The sequence below is a fragment of the Saimiri boliviensis genome, chromosome X (assembly GCF_048565385.1).
Source record: "Saimiri boliviensis isolate mSaiBol1 chromosome X, mSaiBol1.pri, whole genome shotgun sequence".
Classification (NCBI taxonomy): domain Eukaryota; kingdom Metazoa; phylum Chordata; class Mammalia; order Primates; family Cebidae; genus Saimiri; species Saimiri boliviensis.
Genome location: NC_133470.1, coordinates 105,491,563 through 105,501,903, shown reverse-complemented (window position 1 = coordinate 105,501,903; position 10,341 = coordinate 105,491,563). Strand labels below are relative to the sequence as shown.

The 10,341-nt window shown below is 39.9% G+C and overlaps 1 non-coding gene and 1 pseudogene across 1 annotated transcript; one reads left to right on the top strand and one right to left on the bottom strand.

The window, feature by feature from the left end:
* Positions 1-445: 445 nt before the first annotated feature.
* On the bottom strand, positions 446-536 carry LOC120361935 (U6 spliceosomal RNA; annotated as a pseudogene).
* Positions 537-669: 133 nt separating this feature from the next.
* LOC120361978 (U1 spliceosomal RNA) lies at positions 670-833 on the top strand. The gene has a single exon (XR_005578000.1). It is a non-coding gene; the product is annotated as a U1 spliceosomal RNA (small nuclear RNA).
* The last annotated feature ends 9,508 nt before the right edge of the window (positions 834-10,341 follow it).

Genomic DNA, 10,341 nt, shown 5'->3' with positions numbered 1-10,341 from the left:
ATAGGACTGCATAACTATTCTTAAGAGCAAAGTGATGGAATCAACCCAAATGCCCATCAATGATAGACTGGATAAAGAAAATGTGGTACATAAACACCATGGAATACTATGCAGCCATAAAAAGGAATGGTGTCATGTCCTTTGCAGGGACATGGATGGAGCTGGAAGCCATTGTCCTCAGCAAACTAACACAGGAATAGAAAACCAAACACCATATGTTCTCACTTATAAGTGGGAGCTAAACAATGAGAACACATGGACACAGGGAGGGGAACAATGTACACTGGGGTCTGGGCAGAGGTGGGAGAGGAAGATCATCAGGATAAATAGCTAACGTATGTGGGGCTTAATACCTAGGCAATGGATTAATAGGGATAGCAAACCACCAAGGCACACATTTTCCTATGTAACAAACCTGCATGTCCTGCACATGTATCCCAGAACTTAAAATAAATGTTTTTTGTTTTTTAAATGTTGCCATGCTAATCTTCTCTGTATCATTCCAATTTTAGTATACGTGCTGCCGAAGCAAGCACGATAAATGTTTTTTAAAAAAGAAAAAAAAAGTCACCTTAGTGCACAGTTATACAGGAGGGGTAATTACTAAAATTTTGGCAATAAATGATTGTAGAAGACAACTCATAAGAGAGTATATCTAAAGAACGCAGAATACTTACCTGGCAGGGGAGATACCATGATCACGAAGGTGGTAAGGTGGTTTTCCCAGGGCGAGGCTTATCCATTGCACTCCTGACCCCTGCAGTTTCCCCAAATGTGGGAAACCCGACTGCATAATTTGTGGTAGTGGGGGACTGCGTTCGCGCTTTCCCCTATTAAAAAAAAAAACAAAAAAACAAAACAAAAAAAAAAAACGCAGAAATGTTCTGCATTTTTGATGTTTCTAGACATGAAAAATAGTTACTCTTTTTTCTTTTTGAGACAGGGTCTCACTCTGTCATCCAGGCTGAAGTACAGTGGAAATATAGCTCACTGCAGCCTTGACTTCCTAGGCTCAAGTGATACTTTCTCCTCAGCCACCTGAGTAGCTGAGACTACAGGTGCGCACCACCATGCCCAGCTATATTTTAGATTTTTGATAGAGATGCAGTTGCACCATGTTGTCCAAATTTGTCTCGCACTATTGAGGTCAAGGGATTCTCCCACAGAGAAAGAACTGCATATGCCAAGACAAGCGCCCAAAGGGGATCACTTGAATTTGGGGATCGTATGTAATTCCTGATGAAACAAATTTTGTCATCAATTTTTATAAGCAAAATGTGATTCTTTAGTGCATCCCTGACCACAACTGCTGCATCTTATTAGCTCAACAGAAGAATATTTTATTGGTAAAAATAACAACAGTTAGAATTTCTGTACACACACAGTAGTCAATAGAGATATGGAGATATTACCTTGGAATATGGAGTGTTGTCAAATACAAGAATGCAGATCTTTATTTTTAGAAGCCTGGAGCACAGACCTTCCTTTAGCTCTCATCCAGGAAAACAGTGATTAACCTGCTATGTGATGTCAGCCAGATCATTTCATTGTCCCAAGACATTAACTCCATAGCCTCTCACTATTCCTACATAAAACATAGCCTGATATTTTGTATGCAGCAGATGCTTTGAGACATTTTCATAATCTTTAGTTATGTAATCCAACATTGAAGAAAATAACCTCAAAAAAACCCAAAAGGAGGAAACAGTGTTAAGAACAAATGCCTTAATTATGAAGGTCACTATATTTTCTAATTCACTTGTATTTTGTATATTTCAGTATGTAGTTACAAGTGGTTGGCTTCTGAATTTCATTATCTTATTCCATGACCTAGGACCTTGCCTATGCCATGCAATATTTTGTAAACTGGTAACACAGGTATGAAATATATAATTCCTGCCCTGAAGGAGCCCACAGGTTAGAGGTGAAGTAGTCTCAATACAGGGTGAGAAATACATGTAGGGAACTGAGTACTAAGTCCAGATATACACCGACTACATCTACAGTTCCTGGATGGGGCTCAGGACTCAGTGACTTAAGACGCCTCAAGATCGCAAACTGACATTCTCAGTGCTTTGGAAGGTACCATTCTGAGACAAAGGATGATATCTGCTAATTCAACAATACCATAGAATTGAAATTCCCAATGCCTTCTAAGATTTTGTCTCACAGTGCTTTCCTACACAGTATCTGACTTACTTAGGCTGACATCTTACACTTTCCAAAAATGCATATTTGCTTAAGATTAGGCAGTTCTAATGAGAACACATGGACACAGGGAGGGGAGCACTTCACACTGGGGTCCGTTGGGGGGAAATGGGGGAGGGGCGGGGGGGTGGGGAGGTGGGAAGAGATAGCATGGGGAGAAATGACAGATACAGGTGAGGGGACGGAAGGCAGCAAACCACACTGCCAAGTGTGTACCTATGCAACAATCTTGCATGTTCATCACATGTACCCCAAAACCTAAAATGCAATAATAAAAAAAAAAGATTAGGCAGTTCTTGCACACCCAAAGAAAGTGTCCCTCAAGCATGCAGCACTCACTTGAGTGCGTTTTGAGTAATAGGGACAGTGATAGGAACAGAAAGCAATGCAGCCGAACCAATAATTCAGGACAGAGAAATTGCTTACATTCCTGGAAGGGAGCACAAAACTTTAAGAAAAAATATGTATATGTACACTTTACATTTCATAGTCATCAAAGAAGTCTTTGCTAATACTATCAAGGCAGGTCAATTAATTTAAACCTGCCTTTGAAAATGGTATTTTATGGTGTTATTTTAAATGAGGGAGATAAAAATGCTTGATTTGAAACCTCACAGGTCAATTAGAGAAAGCTCACCTTAGACTCCGGTATCTACAAGAGAAGTTCTCAACCATGGTTTCTCATTTGAATGTCATATGTTGATAGTGGAAACTCATGAAAAATTCACTTAGCCAGAATCTCTGCATGTAGGCCCTTATTACATTTTTTGTTTGTTTGAGAGGTAATTAACTTTATTGAAGTATAATTATCAGCTAAAAATGCACCCAACTGAAGTGAAAGTTCAAGGAGTAGGGACAAATATATACATCTATGTAACTACCACCCACAATTAAATACAGAATGTTCTCTTCTGTCCCATTTAAGTCAATTCATCCCGTTTTGGTCCTAGACAGCCACTAATTTGCTGTCTGCCAGTATAGATTAGTTTGCCTCAAATTTCATATCAGCAAATTAATTCATATACTACCTAGCACGTTTCATCTTTTAAAGTATAGACAATGATTCTGATGGAGTCAATGTTGGAGCCACTGATATAGAGGCTCCCATAAAGGACAGAATCAAAGATGACTGTCACAAGCTGAATATAAGTCAAATGGTTTAGATTCTAGAGCACGTGTTTAAATCGTGCTCACAAAATTCCTATAGTTCAAAACTGAGGACCATGAAAATTTTTTGGATGAAGATTGAGATTTATATTAAAGTACAGTTTGGAATCCTGTTACATGTCTATTGCTATATGGCTAAGTGAAACACTTGTCTCTCAGATCCACTGTCAAATCCAAAACTCTTCTCTTTTAAATTTTGCCTCAAAGTGAAATTAACCAGATACCAAAGCACATTATTAGCAGTGTGAGTCTACAGTGTGAAAGAGGAATGAGATCTGGGGTTAAGGAAGCATTTTAATAGGCTTAGTCACGAATACCATAATAAGACTTATTGGCATGAGCTGAATCAGTAAGTACACAAGGCCAAAGACCCCTTGTTATGGAGCAATGCTCTGGACTTTGCCGCTGTTTCCATGACTGCCTTCGCCCTTGTTCTCAAGATTCTCCATTTGTGAAATAAGGAACTTAAAACATATGCTTTCAAAGGTGGCCTCTGACTTCAACATTCTCGGGTTCTATTTTGGTAAATTTGTTGACGAAAATATTGCTTAACACCAATGCTTAATATTAGTCTGCAACATTTGTAAGAGTAAGCTGAACAAAAATCTCATAGGAAGAGTTTGCATATTAAGGTTATTCCAGGATGACCACAGCATTTGAGTCAGAAATAAGACCTTAAAATGGGCTCTTTCTCATAGAGTTAAATATGTTTAAACATTGTGTAGTGTATTATTTTTAATATTCTTTTGGGAGTCAGGCAGAAAGCTAAACAAGCCTCTTGTTCTCTGTTTGGAAGAAGAACCCAGTGACATCATGTCCATATCTTCAGGCAGTTACCTTGGCTTTACATCTTTTCCTTCTTACCATGAAAAAAATAAGGAAAGGTCTACAGAAATAATGTTAGTTCAACGTTTTGACTATGTATGGGCAAGAGTATTTTTTTCTCTTCTTCATAGTGAAGCATAGTGAAACACTTACATAATAAATGCTTTATACCTAAATCCAGATTAATTTAATATAGATCTTCTTAAAGCATTCACTGATTCACTGGGTCATAAAATTCACTTGTAAAAAAAAGTCCATGTAACCCAAAAAAGTATGCATATATTAGGCAACCATCTCAGAGACAGGTGTTCAGAATAAAAGAAGGGTCTGATCTAGAGAATCTGGCAAGCTTTAGAAGAAAAAAGTCCTGTGTATGCTTAAGTCACAATGCAAGAAATACATTTCAATGACAGTGGTATTACAACATTTAACTTTATTCATACTGATGAGGATATCTCACAACTCTGTCAAAATAAAAAAAAATTGTGGAATACATCTCAAAAATGCATTGTGGAAAAACAGTAAAATACGGTGTTCTACTGAAAACTGATGGAAATATGGTAAATATGTATAAATCTGACTTGTTAAGATGTTAAATACCTGAAATGCAGGGCATTCAGAAACACTTGTTGTGAAATAAGACTTCCAAAGTAAAAGGACATCAAAAATATCACAGAAGGTTAATTATAAACATGGACCCCCTCCCCCGACATGTATGGAATGTGAACCAAAAGATTAAAGGCCGCTTCCACTCATATAAGAAAAAAGAACAAGTCAAGCATTTAAGATTAAAGAACACCCCAACTCTATCTTGACACGGCTGAAAAATAAATGTATCTATGAAGGAAAAATAAGGCCCCTAAGGAAGAGGAATTGGAAGAAGGGGCCAAGGCAAGAGGATGCAAGTGCGTGGCACTGGTCCCAGGGAAAGTTAGGACTCTGGGCAGGTGGTCTGAGGATTGTCCATTTGCAGCTTCATGCCCAGTTCCCTCTGACATCTCTCCCTGCCTACTTAGGCTCCTGCCCTCTCCCTAGTGAAACCCTGCTCTTGGGAGGAAACCTCTAGATCATCCTCACCATGTGCAACGACTCACCCAGCGCCATGGGACTCCTGGGAGTAGCTGGGACAAGTAGAGAAGGAAAAGAGGATGGGGTGCTTCTTAATGGCGACTACACCAGTAAGTTCAGATAAAGTAGTTTGGTGACCCTGGAAGAAGTTGCTGCAGGATGACTCCCCTCTCTTCCTAGATCTGAGTGGGCCTGTGCCTGGTGATGGTCTATCTCTGAAAAAAAAATGTGCTGTTGCGAACAAGCGCCAATTTTCTTGCTACGCTCACAAGAGCTAAGTGACACAGTGGACAAAGCAATGATGCTGTTCCTGGCTCAATCTCTCTTTGACAATGATAATTTGCCACATCAGCTTACCTTCCCAGACACGAAGCATCAGAGGATTAGCTATTAAAAGAAAGACATTTTCTCGCTCATTACAGCCTGCAATGTAAAACGCCCAGAAATACAAAGAGTCCTGTTTTCACCATTAAAGTAGAAATTATTTCCAGCAGCTTTGGGAGAAAATGCAATTATTTTCTTTCCTGTACAGTGTTTCCACACTCACCTAGAGATGGGAGCACCCTATTAAAATGGACTCATCTTTTGAAAGATGCCAGTGAATGCTCTTCTCTGACCTGGGGGTGGGAGAGTGGCTCCTGAGTCCTCACCCCTTGGGATTCAGAGTCACCAAGGGCAGAGGTAATTAGACAGGGCTGTGACACTGCCACTTACATGCTAGTTGCAGGAAGAGGAAACTTTTCAAGAAAGAAAGTGAGCAGTTCAGATTAGAGCCCACCCATTTTGCTAATGGCCAGAGCTCACTTTGCCAGATTGCTGCAGACTTTTGGGCTGCTCTATTTATTGCCGGAAGTCTAGTGTCTCCCTGCCCCTTGTGAAACCTCACAGTTTGAATCTGCTTAGCCACGAGTCTTTCTCCACTTGCCTGCTGCCACAGGGAAAGAAAGACACCTGTAACTCCACCTGCACTGAAACCGAGCTCATTGCCTTTGTGTAGAGCTCTCAACCAGTTTGGCTGCCAAGCAAAGTTGCTCGAGGTGGCAGGTTGCCTCTCTGCACGGTCCTCCTGACTTTGTTCTGGTCACTGGGCTGGTCACAGTCTCAGCCCCTGACCCAGGTCCTCTTGTTCTCTGTTCCTAAGAGGAATCCAGTGACATCATGTCCCTGTCTCAGTACAAGCTCCTCCTCAGAAATTCAGTCAACACTCTGGAGATGACTCATTGACACCATCTGGCATCATGAGCTATCATATGGCCAACCCAAGAGGGAGCTCCAGAATAAATGAGTAAGGAGAGCCCCCCTGCCACTGCCTCACACACCTTCTACCTATGATTTTACTTTAGTATTGCTTCTACAGTGCAATGGAAATACACTGTTATAATATAAGCATACCACTGATGAATTTGGATTTATAGTTATTTAAAGATCGTTCTTGTTTTGGAGTGGAAAATCAATTCAAATGGAAGGCAAGGGAAAATTAGCACGTCAGTGGTTGGGGTATATGTAATAGTGTGAGAAAGGTAATAAGAGAGGAACATAGTGAGACATACAAGAGAAACTTTATGTGTAAATATGCAGTGTTTACTAATGAGTTTCAAATAAGAAGTAAAGGCAAAGGAGGATAAAAAGATGACTCCCAATTGTCTTGCTTTAATAACTTATTTCATGAGGGTTTCCTTGACTGAGATAAGGACGACTAAACTTGAGAACAGAGTTTGGGGGTAAATCTGGAAGTTTCATGAGCAAATCACTTTCTGGCCATTCCCCTCCACTCTCAGAAATCAAATCTACCAGATCAACCTTATCTTGTTAAGGCCAGCCAAGCACAACTCAGTGTTCACAAAGGGTAGTTCTGTATTCTCATTTTTATGTGGATCCAGCATAGACTGTGAAGGCAATCAGTCACCATACTGGTAATTCTTATACAATGACAAATATGTTTTTTTGAATATTTAAAAAACTATATTTTTAAGACAAAATGGTGGCTTTTTGTACATATAAAGATAATTTGTCACCAACAGTAATACTCTGTGAAACATATTCAAGGAAGTTCTGCAAGAAGAAAAGTAGCTGGAGGTCATGATCCTTGCAGACTAACACAGGAACAGAAAACTAGATACCTCATGTTCTCATTTTTATAAGTGAGAGCTAAATGATGAGAACACATAAACACACAGAGGGGAACAACTGACACTGGGGCCTATTGGAGGGTGGAGGGCAGAAGGAAGGAGAGGATCAGGGAAAATAATTAATGAGTACTAGGCTTAATACCTGAATGATGAATTAATATGTACAACAAACCCTCCTTCACACAAGCTTACACATGTACCCCTGAAGTTAAAATAAAAGTTTTTAAAAAGACAAATAACTTGGTGCAAAATTGGACCTACCATAAAGAAAATTTCTGCCTTCCTTCCTTCCTTCCCTCCCTACTTTCCTTTCTTCCTTTCTACCTACCTACCTTCCTTCCTTCCTTCCTCCCTCCCTCCCTTCCTCCCTCCCTTTTTTCCTCCCTCCCTCCCTTCCTTCCTTCCTCCCTTCCTTCCTTCCTTCCTCTCTTCCTCTCTTTCTCTTTCTCTCTTTCTCACAGGGTCTTGCTCTGTTGCCCATGCTGGAGTATAGTGGTGCCATCTTGGCTCCCTGCAACTTCTGCCTCCTGGGTTCAAGTGATTCTCATGCCTCAGTCTTCTGAGTACCTGGGATTACAGGCACACACCACCACACCCTGGACTTTTTGTATTTTTGGTAGAGATAGTGTTTCGCCATGTTGGTCACGCTGGTCTCAAATTCCTGGCCTCAAGCTTTCTCATGTCTTGGTCCCCCAAAGTGCCGGGATTATAGGCCTGAGCCACAGCTCCTGGAACAGAAATTTTCCATTGAGATTCTTCTTTTTTGATCCAGACATTTCATATCCTGTTGACCACATCTTGAGCTCACCAAAGAAAGTGAAGAATTGCGTGGTCATTCTAAAGACTACTTGGTGGGGTGATGTTGTATGAGAGTCCTGTCCTGGTACTCTCGTATATAGCAAAAGATCAGTTATTTGACCACCTGTTTCACTGGTGATGCAAGTGCCAGAACCTTAGGCATCTGGGAACATTATTACACTTTTCTCTGTCAAGGGAGGATGTGTCATGGCTGTCATTCTTGAAGACATGTAATAAAAATGTCATGATCTGCTTCTGTCTTAAGAGAGAGACAAAGCCTAGGTTGCCATGACATCAAACAATTTAATAAAAAGTAGAAATTTCAATCAATCCATTGATCAGTCAATCCTTTCATTTCCAGGAGGAACAGACAATATACCGAGAATAATATGCCTTTTTTAATATCTTGAAAGGACAACCAGAACATTTTCATCAACTTTCCATAAAATGTTACAAATCACTGAAGCAATTATCCTTCAACTTTTTCATTTAACTGGATAGTTCAAACAAAAATGTTAATTTTGCTGAAATGAGTTGATACATGTTCTGAAATCCCCATGTCACCTGACAACTCTGGGCAATTTAAGTTGCTTTCATATTTCAAGCTCATAATACTAATAGAAATCATGCCTACAATAACATAGACTGACTTGCAGCCCATAAGAATACAGCTTCATATCACTGATAAACAGGGTATAACAATAATGACTGAAGGACATGTGTGTGAGTTGTAACTCCTGTCATGTAGATTTTTTTTGCACTGAGTCAATCATGGTTTCTTTTCATCCCTTTTGGGCAACAGCATAAATTCGTGAAATGGCTTTTGTGGAGTAAGAATAAGTTTGTGGTTGGCATAATGAATCTCTCTGATGCTAAGGCCAGGATCTATTTGTCCACCAATCTTTCCCACTCCTAAATCAGTCTATTTATCTATTACTATATCACTGGAAGAAGTTGTTTGAAGCAGATTACATAACTAAACATAATGCAAGATACACATGAAGCCATGAGTGAGGTTAATATGCAAAGTTTATATAACAGTCTCTGCACAATGGTAAGAAATGACCCACACATTTAGCTTGGATCTACACAGTAGCAAAAGCAAAGGGGCAAGAGCCCCTCTGTTCGCAATAGTAGTATGAAACAAAATGTTCATGGAAAACAGTTTTCCTGGTATAAAATGCAGAGAGAAATGTCTGCAGTGGGTCTTTAGAAAATTGGAAAATGTATCACAGAGAAAATCCTCAAAAGCTTTCTGTCAGTAAAGTACAATAAGTAGCTAGTTTCTAGGATTCTTTTTAATTATATACTTCAATGTAGGCTCATAGCATATGTCAAAGGGTAATTTCATTAAAATAATTCTATAAAAAGACCAAATAATGTAGTCTAAATATACATCTTTCTGGTGATTCAGTTTGATTGCTAAAATATAAATCTGGAGAGGCGAATGCAATATATTTTATTTAAGCTATTATACATATCACTCTTCCCTCTCACACCTCAGTTTTAGATAAGATATAAGCAGCAAAAATTAAGACTGTACTCAACCAATTGAGCTAAAGATTTTCCAGGTTGCCAATTAAGGAACACCTCTTAAGTGTTAATAGTTTTCTAACTTGATTTGAAGTAGCTATCATGTCATGAAAATTACCCAGATTACTTAATTATTTCTGAATAGATGGCCACAAATTGCATACTCTCCAAAATACGTGAAAATGGACTAAAGAGCTGCTGCCTTTGATCAGAGATGCTCTGCCCAGCAAGGAAGTAGCCTAGTCACAGTCTGCCAGCAGAGGCGTTGCTGAGCTGCTGTGGGCTCTGCCTAGCTGCTGTGTGAACTTCCTTGCAGTTTTGTTTACAGAGGTATAGTCAGAACTGCTTCTGTAATGGCAGTCTGCCTCAGTAATGGCAGACCATCTCTGTAATGGTGGACTGCCTTGGTAATGGTGGATTGCCTCAGTAATGATGGACTGCCTCGTTAATGGCAGACTGCCTCGATAATAGTGGACTGCCTCAGTAATGGCGGACGCCCTTACCCCCACAGAGCTGGACCATCCTGGGTACAGCTGTGCTTGCTGTGAAATTCTCAATCCAGAGCATTTCAGATTGCTGGTCTTTGTGGGGGTGGGACCCACCAAGCCAGATC